Raw genomic sequence first — 15661 nt, 5'->3', positions numbered from 1 at the left:
TTTCCAAATCAACTAAATAAATTTCATGGATCTTTGGTCCATTTAAACCGAGGGAATTCACATGGTGATTCTCTTTATAACATATACTCCCGATATTAGTGAGCTATAATAAGTATTCCTTCCTTTGGAATTTACCATAACACACGTGCAAAATATTTTCCATGTCTATTCTCTTCGAGTTTGACCTTCAAACCTTGCCAATATTTCTCATCTCTTTTATCGAGGCTCCTCTAAAAATCTCAGCCCATTTAGAGTCCTTTCGAATGGGTTTAAAAATTCAATCATGTTGAATTAAATTCAACATGTGCAAATCTATTTTTTCTCCAAAAATCCTCTTGCCATTTTATTTAATTCCTCACATTTTTTGTGAGTCCAGAAATATTACCATCGTGCGCAAATTCTTTCCCTAAACCCCCCTCTTCTTTTTCTTCTCTATATGCTTTTCTGTTAAAGGAAATAGGGAATAAGAGAGAGAGAGAGAGCCCAGCCAAGATCTAGGCCCATCTGCGCCTAGGCGCAGCCCCTTTTCTCTACTGGGCCGGGCTCTAAGGCCCATCTGCTCCGGGAGGCAATAGCCCAGTCCCTCTCCTCTGACCTAGCCCGACCCTTGTCCTCTCGTTCTCTCCCTCTCGATCCCCATCTCCTTTCCCTCGCGCCGCCACTCACTCCACATGCCATGAGAGCCCCCGTGCCCGATCCCTTTCCTCCTCCCGTCAACCCTCCATCGCTCGCCGCCCCGCCTCCAATTCTGCCGCCGCCGAGCGCCGCCCTGAACCTACCACGGCCACCTCTCCTTCCCCGCTCGTGCCCGAGGATCGAGCGCCGCCCTCCACTACCTCCCCGCCAGGGTCCCTCGTAGGCTCCTCCTCATCGTCTTGCCTCGTCGCTGGCCCCTGCTCCACCTCGTCATTGCTTCATTCTCTGCCATCGTTCCCCTGTTCGTCATCTGCCAGGAGCGCCACCGCCTCTCTTCATTGCCGCCAACAGGAGCTCCAAGCGCCATGGCCGACCCCTTGATGCTTCGAGTAGCGCCTGACCTCCTCCTTCTGGTGGCCTTAGCCTCACGCGACGCGCCATACGGGAGAGGAGCTCCCCGCAGCAGTGCTCGAACCCATCCAGCCGCAGCCATCTGAGATCCCTGCCATGCTGGAGGCCTGCCGTTCCTGCGCCTCCATCGTTCGCCTGTTCCAGCGAAGCTACTATCGACCGCGTCACTGCTTGTTGACCTCGGCCTCCTCAAGCCCGGCACCGCCACCGTGCGAGTACGACGATCGGCGCCAAGTCCTGCTTGAGCACCCGCCTGCGTTGCTGCGTCGGTTCACCGCGTCACTGCTCGTTGCCTGCCAAGACCGTCTCCGTGGATTTGCGCCAAGTACCACTACCGCCAAGTACCTCTTCGCAAGACCAAGTACCTCTCCGAACGAACGTGAACGACTGCCGTCACAATAACGGGACCGGAAAGTCCGAAGACCCCAAATACCCCGACACCGATGACATGAACATCTACGGAATGTGTACGACTACACGGCGTTGCGCCAAGTACCCCGATGTCCGGAGCCCTCGGATCCATCAAGCTCGTCTCCGAACCGAGAACAACTACCGTCTCTGAAGAACCGTGTAACAGAACCGTCAAGTTCGACTATGACTCATGTACGACTACGCGGAATTCCTCGGACGCCAAGCTCAACGATGCATCAAGTTCATAGTCATGACCCCGAACATCTACGGAAACTCGTGCTACGATAAACATGTACCACTACCGTCATCGAGATCGTGAGAACCTCTACCATCGACCCTAGAGCGTGCGAGAATGACTACTTCCACTATGAATGTCCCGAGAACATCTACTTCCCCTACACCGCATCGAACTCGAACCCCTCCGATAACGCACGTTTCGAAGGTATAACCCCGAGACAACCACCCGTGAACGAATGCATGTGTGATGTATGAGATGCTCGTGCTTGCTCCATGCTCGAATTGTCGGTGCATGTTTCCCTCTTTTGCCTTGTCACCGTCGTTGACCCATGGGAACCCGGTAACCGGGATCACCCCACCATCTTTTGCACGCTACCGCCACATTTTCTTTTGCACCGACATCTCAATGAGTTGCCGGAACTGGAATGTTGTCGTGGCACCCGGATTGCTCATAGTGGATGTTTTAGTTGTACGGATTGCTCATCCGGTGTGCCCTGAGAACGAGATATGTGCAGCTCCTATCGGGATTTGTCGGCACATTTGAGCGGCTTTGCTGGTCTTGTTTTACCATTGTCGAAATGTCTTGTAACCGGGATTCTGAGTCTGATCGGGTCGTCCTGGGAGAAGGAATATCCTTCGTTGACTATGAGAGCTTGTGATGGGCTAAGTTGGGACACCCCTACAGGGTTTTGAACTTTCGAAAGTCGTGCCCGCGGTTATGGGCATATGGGAATTTGTTAATGTCCGGTTGTAGAAAAATTGACACTTAACTTAACTAAAATGCATCAACCGCGTGTGTAGCCGTGATGGTCTCTTTCCGGAGGAGTCCGGGAAGTGAACATGGTTTTGGTGTATTGCTTGAACGTAAGTAGTCTCAGGATCACCTCTTGATCACTTCTAGTTCACGACCGTTGCATTGCTTCTCTTCTCGCTCTTATTTGCGTATGTTAGCCACCATATCTGCTTAGTGCTTGCTGCAACTCCACCTCACTACCCTATCCTACCCATAAGCTTAAATAGTCTTGATCTCGTGGGTGTGAGATTGCTGAGTCCTCGTGGCTCACAGATACTTCCAAACAGTTGCAGGTGTCGATGATACCAGTGCAGGTGAAGCAACCCAGCTCAAGTGGGAGCTCAGTGAAGATCGTGTTCGTTGTGTTGTTTCATTTCCAGTTGATTAGTAGTGGAGCCCAGTCGGGGCGATCGGGGATCTATTTTATTAGGGGTTGTCTTTCTTTATTTGGTTCCGTAGTCGGACCTTGATTGTATCTGGATGATGTAATGCTATATTTATGTATTGTGTGAAGTGGCGATTGTAAGCCAACTCCTTATTCCTTTCTTATTCAGTAAATGGGATGTGTAAAGATTACCCCTCTTGCGACATGCCTACTATGCGGTTATGCCTCTAAGTCATGCTCCGACACGTGGGAGATATAGCCGCATCGTGGGTGTTATAAGTTCGTAATCAGAGCCTTCCTTCACTTAGGAGCCCCCTGCTTGATCGAATCGCCGGTGTTGTTGAGTCTAGAAGAAAATGTTTTGAGTCTTATAGGATTATATATATCGGAGAGTAGGATTCTTTTTACTCCTCAGTCCCTTCGTCGCTCTGGTGAGGCCTCCTGACGTAGACTCTTCTCTCCTCAAATTTCATGAAATTTTTTTAGCATCACACGGGTATCTTGGAATCGTTCTGATAGTCTTGTGACGAGAACATTATTCTTGGTGCCTCCTGACATTTAGGGGTTGTGGCAGTGTCCCGGGGAGTTGAGCTCCGAGGTGTTGTCGTCACAATTTTATCGTTGCAGTTCTGGAATACCTGAGTTCGCCGACATCGAAAATCTCTTTTATGCAGTTGTTGGTGAGATAACTTCAATGCCACCCAGTACTGGGGCGGGAGTTCGGGAGTATTGCCATAACTCGTATAACATATGCTTTTCGAAGGTTGAGGTAAATGATTTCCGAAGGTTTCTTGGTTATGTGTTGAAGGATGGATACAGCTGGATGTAGGATTTGTTAGTTTTGGGTGAGATATTATGCTTCCCCTGTATCCCCAACACCTGATTGCATAACCGGAAAGTTTCGGGAGTTTATAAGTGGGAATTCAAGTAGCTCCTAGGATATCTTTCCGACAGATGCATGATATGAGATTGTGGTTCGACGTCTAGTGGTCCGCCTATCCACGGTTGGTTTTATAGTGGTCTCATTGTGTCTTAAAGAGTCCTTGGCTATGCTGACTCGGGGACGCTTCGTATGTCATGTGCACTGCCTTGTACATGATGGTGTTGTACGATCGAGCCCGTGTGGGCCCCACCACAAAAACTTCGGACGAAATCTCTATCATATGTTTGTTCCGGCTTATTCTGCAAGCCAATACTTTGTTTTGTTTTGAGTTGTGGTATTCGAGTTGCTTCGAAGTCAAATGTTGATTCCATACCTTTCCTAAGCGGTGTTCTCATACTCCTATGTGAATACAAAGCCTTCTTGATCTTCGAGTTTGCCATCTCAATTTCTTCTCAACCGGTGTGCTCCTCTTCAAGTGGATCCGATCATTTTCAACATCCGCAAGATCAATTATCAGTTCTTCTCAATGGTGCTCATTTCTTCCGTCCCAAGATGCCTTTGTTTTCCCCCCCCCCCACCCTTGTTTCTTCAAGGACTCGGTTTTCTTAATCAAGTATCCATCTTATTGATGCGAAGTCTCTCCATTCTTTTCCGTCAATGTTCTTAGCCGGTGGTTCTCATGAAGATGCTCTACAAGTTCATCATTTTTCGTTCTTTTTCTTCTCCGGTGGTTTCAAGTCAAGCTTTGTTGATCATATCCTTTCCTCATTTCAAATGTTTTCTCATGCCGGTGCACCTCTTAACCATCCACTTCTTGCTATTCAATTGTTCCAGAGTGCTGAAGATATCTCGAAGATTCGTGTTTCCACTCTGCTTTCGTTCAAGCTTTTTCGAGGTTGTTATCTCATTCAAGCCATTTAATTCAACTGGTGCAATCTCTCTTTTCAAGCAATCTCTTCAACGGTGTTTCTTTTGAGTGGGCCCTAACCCACAGGTCTTTTTCCAGGATCTTACCTGACTCTTCTATTTTCCCGGAGTTATTCTCAAATTCATTTCAAAGTTTGACGTAAGAATGAGTTATCATCAGTCAAATGTCTTTATCCTAGATCTTTCAAATTCTTTTCATCGTTGGTTCAACCTTTCTAATTTTCATCCCGGAGTATCTCAGCGATTCATGGTGGTGTTTCTCATCGTCATTCTCAACATTTGTAGATCGTAGAAGAGTTTCTCTCAAATCTTGGCCCGTTCTCTCAAGATTCATGGTTCTAGCTTCATGCCATCCTCTAATAGTTGTTTTCGATTGTGAGAATTCTTTTCACTCACCCGGAGCAATTCAGGAGTCTTTTCAGTTTGCTTTTCTCCGGAACACATCATCTAAGAATTATTCATTCCAGCTTTTAGCTCTTGTTATCCAAATATTTCCGGTGCATCATTCAAGTATTATCTAATCAGCTCATGATCTCTTCATTCTCTTGTATCTAAATTTCCCCAAGTATCTTCTTTCGTTTTCCAATTCTTCCCGGTGAATTGTGCTTTTGGTACTTTCATGTTTAATCCTTACAGTGGTTCATTCAAGAGTTTTATTCCTTGGCTATCATATCAATTTATTCGTTGCTTCAATCCTACCGGTGGTTCGTTGAAGACCTTCTCAAGTTGCGCTATATCTATCTTCATCCTTTTTCAACGAGAATAAGTAGTATGCCAAATCCGTTGCTTGTCATCAATTTAAATTGGTGAAGGATACGCATAACATAATCCTTATTCTTGCTTCATCCAAATGATGGATTCATTCTTCCGGAGTTTGTTCGCGATGAAGTAATTCTCAGTTTCAATTGGTTCATCTTTTCTGTTCCGGAAGTTACAAGCTCTCATCATATCCATCTAATCATCGCAAGGCTTCACCTTATGTTTTCAACTTCTCTTTCCTTTCGTTTGATCATTCTTTTATTACCAGAGTTCTTCATGGAGGCTTTACATGTTGGTTCATAAAGGATTTAATTCCTTCTCGAAGTGTTCATCGAGATTCTTTTCAGAGGAGTTCAAGTATTCTTCATCTTGCATTCCGAAGTGCAGTTCTTCCTATCTTATCTTTTGAAGTGGTCTTATGTCATTCTTGACAATTTCACTTCGTGTTTCATGATTCGCAAGTTGTTAAGAATGAGATATTAAACCCATCGTTTTCTCTTTGTTCAGGAGATCCTTTGCAACCCATCAATCTCTTCATTGGAGTTATCTTGGGTTATATTTCACCTAAAGTTTTCCCTAAGGATTGTTACTATTTATGGTGCTTATAAATGACCCAAGTTCTTCATTTATCCTCCCAGTGAAATAAGTTTCTCCTCTCCTTGTTCTTATCAATCCAATCTTGTTTCCGTTAGTGGCGGAATTTCACCTCATAGTTTTGAGAGGTGCTCCATAAGCCCACTACAACCATGTTCTTTCGTTGTTGGATTTCCTACAACTCCATTCGACCCTTCTCCTAAAGATGATTTTCCAATCTCATTTGAGGTAGAAGATGTGGTCTTCTTCTCCATTCTTTTGATTCCATTCTTACATTTGTTCCGGAGGCAATGTGTTGCTGATTTCATCAAGTATCCTCTCATCTTGTCTAGTTCATGTTGAATTCTTTCCATTTATAGTCGGAGTGCTGTCCAAATTATATCATTCTTTTTCCTTCTCTATCTTGTTTTAACCGGAGTGTTATCGTAATTTATCTTTATCGTTCCTTATTTATCTCGTTTCAACCGGAGTGCTTGCATGTACTTCTTGTCCATCGTAACCCTTTTCTTATGTCTTTCAACCTACAAGGTTCCCGTAATGTTCCTTGTTCCTCTTTTCTAACGGAGTGTTTTCAACCTTGTTCATCTTCATTGTATTCTTTTCTCGAAATGGTTTAACCTTTCAAGGTTCTTTGGTTTCACTCGTTTGTCAAAGAAGCAACTTAATTTTATCTCGTCTCTTCCTCTTTCGTTTTTCCTCCGGTGTCATTCTAGATCTCGGGACGAGATCCTCTTGTAGTGGTGGAGTGTTGTAACGCCCCAAGGCCGGAGCTTCAGATGCCTTCCAGGGTTTCCGAGATTCGTTGTGTGATTTGTTTTTTTTTGCTTGTTGTATTCATCATTGCATCATGTGCATTGCATCATGTCATCATGTCTTTAATCTTTCCAACTCAACTAAATAAATTGCATGGATCTTCGGTCCATTTAAACCGAGGGAATTCACATGGTGATTCTCTTTATAACATATCCTCCTGATATTAGGGAGCTATAATAAATATTCCTTCCTTTGGAATTTACCATAACACACGTGCAAAATATTTTCCATGTCTGTTCTCTTCGAGTTTGACCTTCAAACCTTGCCAATATTTCTCAACTCTTTTATCGAGGCTCCTCTAAAAATCTCAGCCCATTTAGAGTCCTTTCGAATGGGTTTAAAAATTCAAACATGTTGATTAAATTCAACATGTGCGAATCTATTTTTCTCCAAAAATCCTCTTGCCATTTTATTTAATTCCTCACATTTTTTGTGAGTCCAGAAATATTACCCTCGTGCGCAAATTCTTTCCCTAAACCCCTCTCTTCTTTTTCTTCTCTATATGCTTTTCTGTTAAAGGAAATAGGAAATGAGAGAGAGAGCCCAGCCAAGATCTAGGCCCATCTGCGCCTAGGCGCAGCCCCTTTTCTCTACTGGGCCGGCCTCTAAGGCCCATCTGCTCCGGGAGGCAATAGCCTAGTCCCTCTCCTCTAACCTAGCCCGACCCTTGTCCTCTCATTCTCTCCCTCTCGATCCCCATCTCCTTTCCCTTGCGCCGCCACTCACTCCACACGCCATGAGAGCCCCTGTGCCCGATCCCTTTCCTCCTCCCGTCAACCCTCCATCGCTCGCCACCCTGCATCCAATTCTACCGCCGCCGAGCGCTGCCCTCAACCTACCACGGCCACCTCTCCTTCCCCGCTCGTGCCCGAGGATCGAGCGCCGCCCTCCACTCACTCCCTGCCAGGGTCCCTCGCAGGCTCCTCCTCGTCGTCTTGCCTCGTCGCTGGCCCCTGCTCCGCCTCGTCGCTGCTTCATTCTCTGCCATCGTTCCCCTGTTCGTCATCTGCCAGGAGCGCCACCGCCTCTCTTCGTTGCCGCCAACAGGAGCTCCAAGCGCCATGGCCTCCCCCTTGATGCTTCGAGCAGCTCCTGACCTCCTCCTTCCGGTGGCCTCAGCCTCGCGCGACGTGCCATACGGGAGAGGAGCTCCCCACAGCAGTGCTCGAACCCATCCAGCCGCAGCCACCTGAGATCCCTGCCACGCCGGAGGCCTGCCGTTCCTGCGCCTCCATCGTTCCCCTGTTCCAGCTAAGCTGCTATCGACCGCGTCACTGCTTGTTGACCTCGGCCTCCTCAAGCCCGGCGCCGCCACCGTCCCCTGCTTTTGTCGTGTGAGTACGCGAGGACGACGATCGGTGCCAAGTCCTGCTCGAGCACCCGCCTGCGTTGCTGCGTCGGTTCACCGCGTCACTGCTCGTTGCCTGCCGTCTTCGTGGATTTGCGCCAAGTACCACTACCGCCAAGTACCTCTTCGCAATACCAAGTACCTCTCCGAACGAACGTGAACGACTGTCGTCGCAAGAACGGGAATGGAAAGTCCAAAGACCCCAAGTACCCCGACACCGATGACATGAAGATCTACGGAATGTGTACGACTACACGGCATTGCGCCAAGTACCCCGATGTCCGGAGCCCTCGGATCCGTCAAGCTCGTCTCCGAACCGAGAAAAACTACCGTCTTCGAAGAACCGTGTAACGGAACCGTCAAGTTCGACTATGACTCGTGTACGACTACGTGGAATTCCTCGGATGCCAAGCTCAACGATGCATCAAGTTCATAGCCGTGACCCCGATCATCTACGGAAACTCATGCTACGATAAACATGTACCACTACCATCGTCGAGATCGCGAGAACCTCTACCGTCGACCCTAGAGCGTGCGAGAACGACTACTTCCACTACTAATGTCCCGAGAACGTCTACTTCCCCTACACCGCATCGAACTCGAACCCCTCCGATAACGCACGCTTCGAAGGTGTAACCCCGAGAGAATGCATGTGTGATGTATGAGATGCTCGTGCTTGCTCCATGCTCGAATTGTCGGTGCATGTTGCCCCTCTTTTGCCTTGTCACCGTCGTCGACCCGTGGGAACCCGGTAACCGGGATCACCCCACCATCTTTTGCATGCTCCCTCCACATTTTCTTTTGCACCGACGTCTCAATGAGTTGCCAGAACTGGAATGTTGCCGTGGCACCATTTCTGTTGTCGTTGTCGTGGCATCCCTTTCGTTTCCGCCACGATGACAAATGCTTCATAATATGCTTATGTCAACATTTTCTTAAAACTTGCATAAAACTTGCATGTCATCCGCATCATGATAATAACTTTTAAAATGTTTAAAATTGTTGTTTGCATTAATTTGCTAAATGCATACGGGGATTTACCGGATTTGTTGTTTGTTATATCCGGCCCCATTTAAATTGTTTAGATGGTATAGTTTTGTTATGCTTCACCTCTTGCCATCTTAACCAACATTTAATATTGTTGAGTACCTAACTGGGAGTGAACTAAATAATTGATGTGGTGTTCCGTCAATATGCAACTTGTTGCATATTGAGCTCCACTTAACTTGTAGTATTGATTGTGCACTTTGCCATGCCATTAATCATTAAACCATACATGCATCATACTTGGTTGTGCATCATGCCATGTTTATGCGATGGTTGTTTACTATGTTGCTTGCTTCTTTCCGGGTTACTTCTCTCGTTAGCTTCGGTTTCGTTCCGAAGATGTGAGGATCCGTTCGACTACGTCTGTTTGTCTTCTTCATGGACTCGTTCTTCTTCCTTGCGGGATCTCAGGCAAGATGACCATACCCTCGAAATCACTTCTATTTTTCTTGCTAGTTGCTCGATCTATTGCTATGCCGCGATACCTACCACTTGCTATATCATGCCTCCCATATTGCCATGTCAAGCCTCTAACCCACCTTGTCCTAGCAAATCGTTGTTTGGCTATGTTACCGCTTTTGCTCAGCCCCTCCTATAGTGTTGTTAGTTGCAGGTGAAGATGAAGTTTGTTCCATGTTTGGAACATGGATATGTTGGGATATCACAATATCTCTTATTTTAATTAATGCATCTATATACTCGGTAAAGGGTGGAAGGCTCGGCCTTATGCCTGGTGTTTTGTTCCACTCTTGCCGCCCTAGTTTCTGTCATACCGGTGTTATGTTCCTTGATTTTTGCGTTCCTTACGCGGTTGGGGGAATGGGACCCCCTTGACAGTTCGCTTCGAATAAAACTCCTCCAGCAAGGCCCAACCTTGGTTTTACCATTTGCCAACTAAGCCTTTTTCCCTCGGGTTTCCGGAGCCCGAGGGTCATCTTTATTTTAACCCCCCCGGGCCCGTGCTCCTCTGAGTGTTGGTCCAAAATAGAGCCCCTTGCAGCGCCACCTCGGGGAAACTTGAGGGTTGGTTTTAGTTGTACGGATTGCTCATCCGGTGTGCCCTGAGAACGAGATATGTGCAGCTCCTATCGGGATTTGTCGGCACATTCGGGCGGCTTTGCTGGTCTTGTTTTACCATTGTCGAAATGTCTTGTAACCGGGATTCCGAGTCTGATCGGGTCGTCCTGGGAGAAGGAATATCCTTCGTTGACCATGAGAGCTTGTGATGGGCTAAGTTGGGACACCCCTATAGGGTTTTGAACTTTCAAAAGCCGTGCCCGCGGTTATGGGCATATGGGAATTTGTTAATGTCCGGTTGTAGAAAACTTGACACTTAACTTAATTAAAATGCATCAACCGCGTGTGTAGCCATGATGGTCTCTTTCCGGCGGAGTCCGGGAAGTGAACACGGTTTTGGTGTATTGCTTGAACGTAAGTAGTCTCAGGATCACCTCTTGTTCACTTCTAGTTCAAGACCATTGCATTGCTTCTCTTCTCGCTCTTATTTGTGTATGTTAGCCACCATATCTGCTTAGTGCTTGCTGCAGCTCCACCTCACTACCCTATCCTACCCATAAGCTTAAATAGTCTTGATCTCGCGGGTGTGAGATTGCTGAGTCCTCGTGGCTCATAGATACTTCCAAACAGTTGCAGGTGCCGATGATACCAGTGCAGGTGAAGCAACCCATCTCAAGTGGGAGCTTAGTGAGGATCATGTTCGTTTTGTTGTTTCGTTTCCAGTTGATCAGTAGTGGAGCCCAGTCGGGGCGATCGGGGATCTATTGCATTAGGGGTTGTCTTTCTTTATTTGGTTCCGTAGTCGGACCTTGATTGTATCTGGATGATGTAATGCTATATTTATGTATTGTGTGAAGTGGCAATTGTAAGCCAACTCTTTATTCCTTTCTTATTCAGTACATGGGATGTGTAAATATTACCCCTCTTGCGACATACCTACTATGCGGTTATGCCTCTAAGTCGTGCTCCGACACGTGGGAGATATAGCCGCATCGTGGGTGTTACACGAACTAACGTTGTGGTTTTTGATGCATAGGTAAGAACGGTTCTTGCTCAGCCCGTAGCAGCCACGTAAAACTTGCAACAAAAAAGTAGAGGACGTCTTACTTGTTTTTGCAGGGCATGTTGTGATGTGATATGGTCAAGACATGATGCTATATTGTATGAGATGAACATGTTTTGTAACAGAGTTATCGGCAACTGGCAGGAGCCATATGATTGTCGCTTTATTTTATGCAATGCAATCGCCCTGTAATTGCTTTACTTTATCACTAAGCGGTAGCGATAGTCATAGAAGCAATAGTTGGCGAGATGAAAACGATGCTACGATGGATATCAAGGTGTCGCATCGTTGACGATGGTGATCATGACGGTGCTTTGGAGATGGATATCAAAGGCACAAGATGATGATGGCCATATCATATCACCTATATTGATTGCATGTGATGTTTATCCTTTATGCATCTTACTCTGCTTTGTTTGACGGTAGCATTATAAGATGATCTCTCACTAAATTTCAAGGTAAAAGTGTTCTCCCTGAGTATGCACCGTTGCCAAAGTTCGTCGTGCCGAGACACCACGTGATGATCGGGTGTGATAAGCTCAAAGTTCATCTACAACGGGTGTAAGACAGTTTTACACACACGGAATACTCGGGTTAAACTTGACGAGCCTGGCATATGCAGATATGGCCTCGGAACACGGAGACCGAAAGGTCGAGTGTGAATCATATAGTAGATATGATCAACATAGTGATGTTCACCATTGAAAACTACTCCATTTCACGTGATGATCGGTTATGGTTTAGTTGATATGGATCACGTGATCACTTAGATGATTAGAGGGATTCCTATCTAAGTGGGAGTTCTTAAGTAATATGATTAATTGAACTTAAATTTATCATGAACTTAGTACCTGATAGTATTTTGCTTGTCTATGTTATTGTAGATAGATGGCCTGTGTTGTTGTTCCGTTGAATTTTAATGCGTTCCTTGAGAAAGCAAAGTTGAAAGATGATGGTAGAAATTACACGGACTGGGTCCATAACTTGAGGATTATCCTCATTGCTGCACAAAAGAATTATGTCCTGGAAGCACCGTTGGGTGCCAGGCCAGCTGTAGATGCTGCTGATGATGTTAAGAACGTCTGGCAGAGTAAAGCTAATGACTACTCGATAGTTCAGTGTGCCGTGCTTTACGGCTTAGAACCGGGACTTCAACGACGTTTTGAACGTCATGTAGCATATGAGATGTTCCAGGAGTTGAAGTTAATATTTCAAGCAAATGCCTGGATTGAGAGATATGAAGTCTCCAATAAGTTATATAGTTGTAAGATGGAGGAGAATAGTTCTGTCAGTGAACATATACTCAAAATGTCTGGGTATCACAACCACTTGACTCAACTGGGAGTTAATCTTCCTGTTGATAGTGTCATTGACAGAGTTCTTCAATCACTGCCACCAAGCTACAAGAGCTTCGTGATGAACTATAATATGCAAGGGATGAATAAAACAATTCCCGAGCTCTTCGCAATGCTAAAGGCAGCGGAGGTAGAAATCAAGAAGGAGCATCAAGTGTTGATGGTCAACAAGACCACTAGTTTCAAGAAAAAGGGTAAAGGGAAGAAGAAGGGCAACTTCAAGAAGAACGGCAAGCAAGTTGCTGCTCATGAGAAGAAACCCAAGTCTGGACCTAAACCTGAGACTGAGTGCTTCTGTTGCAAACATACTGGTCACTGGAAGCAGAACTGCCCCAAGTATTTGGCGGATAACAAACCTTTTGATCCACCGCTTTACCATTGGGATGTATGTCAAGTTAGCACTTGGTGGGCATTGGAGTGGAAGCCGGCTTGACATCACTTAGCTTGAATCTCTTGAGCAAGTCTTGAGTGTATTTGGCTTGGTTGATGAAGGTTCCTTCTCTTCTTTTCTTCACTTCGAACCCTAGAAAGAACTTCAACTCTCCCATGGAAGACATCTTGAACTTTGAGGTCATGAGAGCGGCGAATTCCTCATTGAAAGCTTTGTTAGGGGAACCAAAGATAATGTCATCAACATATAGTTGGCATACAAACAACTCCCCTTTCACCTTCTTAGTAAAAAGAGTGGGGTCGATTAGCCCAACTTCAAACCCACGATCTTGTAACAACTCGGTAAGGTGGTCATACCACGCACGTGGGGCTTGTTTAAGCCCATAGAGTGCCTTATCGAGTTGATACACATGATCGGGAAAGTAGGGATCCTCGAACCCAGGGGGGTTGCTTGACATAGACCAACTCATTAATAGGACCATTAAGAAAAGCACTCTTCACATCCATTTGTTGCAACTTAAAGTTGTGATGAGAAGCATAAGAAATCAATAAACGAATGGATTCAAGGCGAGCAATGGGAGCAAAGGTTTCACCATAGTCGATACCCTCGACTTGGGAGTAGCCTTGTGCCACCAATCTTGCCTTGTTGCGAATGATGGTCCCTGATACGTCTCCAACGTATCTATAATTTTTGATTGCTCCATGCTATATTATCTACTATTTTGGACTATATTGGGCTTTATTTTCCACTTTTATATTATTTTTGGGACTAACCTATTAGCCAGAGGCCCAGTCCAGAATTGCTGTGTTTTGCCTATTTCAGTGTTTCGGAGAAACAAAATATCAAACGGAGTCCAAACGGAATAAAATCTTCGGGAACGTGATTTTCTCACCGAACGTGATCCAGGAGACTTGGACCCTACTCCAGGGAGTCAAAGAGAAGGTCACGAGGGTGGGCCCCCCTAGGGCGCGCCCCCCTGCCTCGTGGACCCCTCAGTGCTCCACCGACGTACTTCTTCCTCCTATATATACACACGTACCCCCAAACGATCAGAACAGGAGCCAAAAACCTAATTCCACCACTGCAACTTTCTGTATCCACGAGATCCCATCTTGGGGCCTGTTCCGGAGCTCCGCCGGAAGAGGGCCGTCATCGCGGAGGGCTTCTACATCATCCTAGCCCTCCGATGAAGTGTGAGTAGTTTACCTCAGACCTTCGGGTCCATAGTTAGTAGCTAGATGGCTTCTTCTCTCTCTTTGAATCTCAATACAAAGTTCTCCCCCTCTCTTGTGGAGATCTATTCGATGTAATCTTATTTTTGCGGTGTGTTTATTGAGACGATGAATTGTGGGTTTATGATCAAGTCTATCTATGAATAATATTTGAATCTTCTCTGAATTCTTTTATGTATGATTGGTTATCTTTGCAAGTCTCTTCGAATTATCCGTTTGGTTTGGCCAACTAGATTGGTAGTTCTTGCCATGGGAGAAGTGCTTAGCTTTGGGTTCGATCTTGCGGTGTCCTTACCCAGTGACAGAAGGGGCAGCAAGGCACGTATTGTATCGTTGCCATCAAGGATAACAAGATGGGGTTTATTTCATATTGCATGAATTTATCTCTCTACATCATGTCATCTTGCTTAAGGTGTTACTCTGTTTTTAACTTAATACTCTAGATGCATGCTGGATAGCGGTCGATGAGTGGAGTAATAGTAGTAGATGCAGAATTGTTTCGATCTACTTGTCATGGACGTGATGCCTATATACATGATCATGCCTAGATATTCTCATAACTATGATCAATTCTGTCAATTGCTCAACAGTAATTTGTTCACCCACCGTAGAATACTTATGCTCTTGAGAGAAGCCACTAGTGAAATCTATGGCCCCCGGGTCTATTCTCATCATATCAATCTCCATCACTTTAATCTTACTTTGCTTTTTAATTTGCCTTTACTTTTTACTTTGCATCTTTATACCAAAAATACCAAAAATATTATATCTATCAGATCTCACACTCGTAAGTGACCGTGAAGGGATTGACAACCCCTAATCGCGTTGGTCGCGAGTAGCTATCATTTTGTGCAGGTACGAGGGACTTGAGCGTGGCCTCCTACTGGATTGATACCTTGGTTCTCAAAAACTGAGGGAAATACTTACGCTACTCTGCTGCATCATCCCTTCCTCTTCGGGGAAAACCAACGCAAGCTCAAGACATAGCAAGAAGGATTTCTGGCGTCGTTGCCGGGGAGTCTACGCAAAAAGTCAATATACCAAGTACCCATCACAAACCCTATCTCTCGCATTACATTATTTGCCATTTTCCTCTCGTTTTCCTCTCCCCCCAATTCACCCTTGCCGTTTTATTCGCCCTCTCTCTCTCTATCCTTCCTCTCTATTTGCCTCTTTTGCCCGTTTGCTCTTGTTTGCTTGTGTGTTAGTTTGCTTGTTTGTCGCGATGGCTCAAGATACTACCAAATTGTGTGACTTCACCAATACCAATAATAATGATTTCCTTATCACTCCGATTGCTCCTCTTACCGATGTTGAATCTTGTGAAATTAATACTACTTTGTTGAATCTTGTTATGAA

The sequence above is a fragment of the Triticum urartu genome, chromosome 3, assembly GCF_003073215.2.
Source record: "Triticum urartu cultivar G1812 chromosome 3, Tu2.1, whole genome shotgun sequence".
Taxonomy (NCBI): Eukaryota; Viridiplantae; Streptophyta; class Magnoliopsida; order Poales; family Poaceae; genus Triticum; species Triticum urartu.
This window is presented reverse-complemented; position numbering follows the sequence as displayed.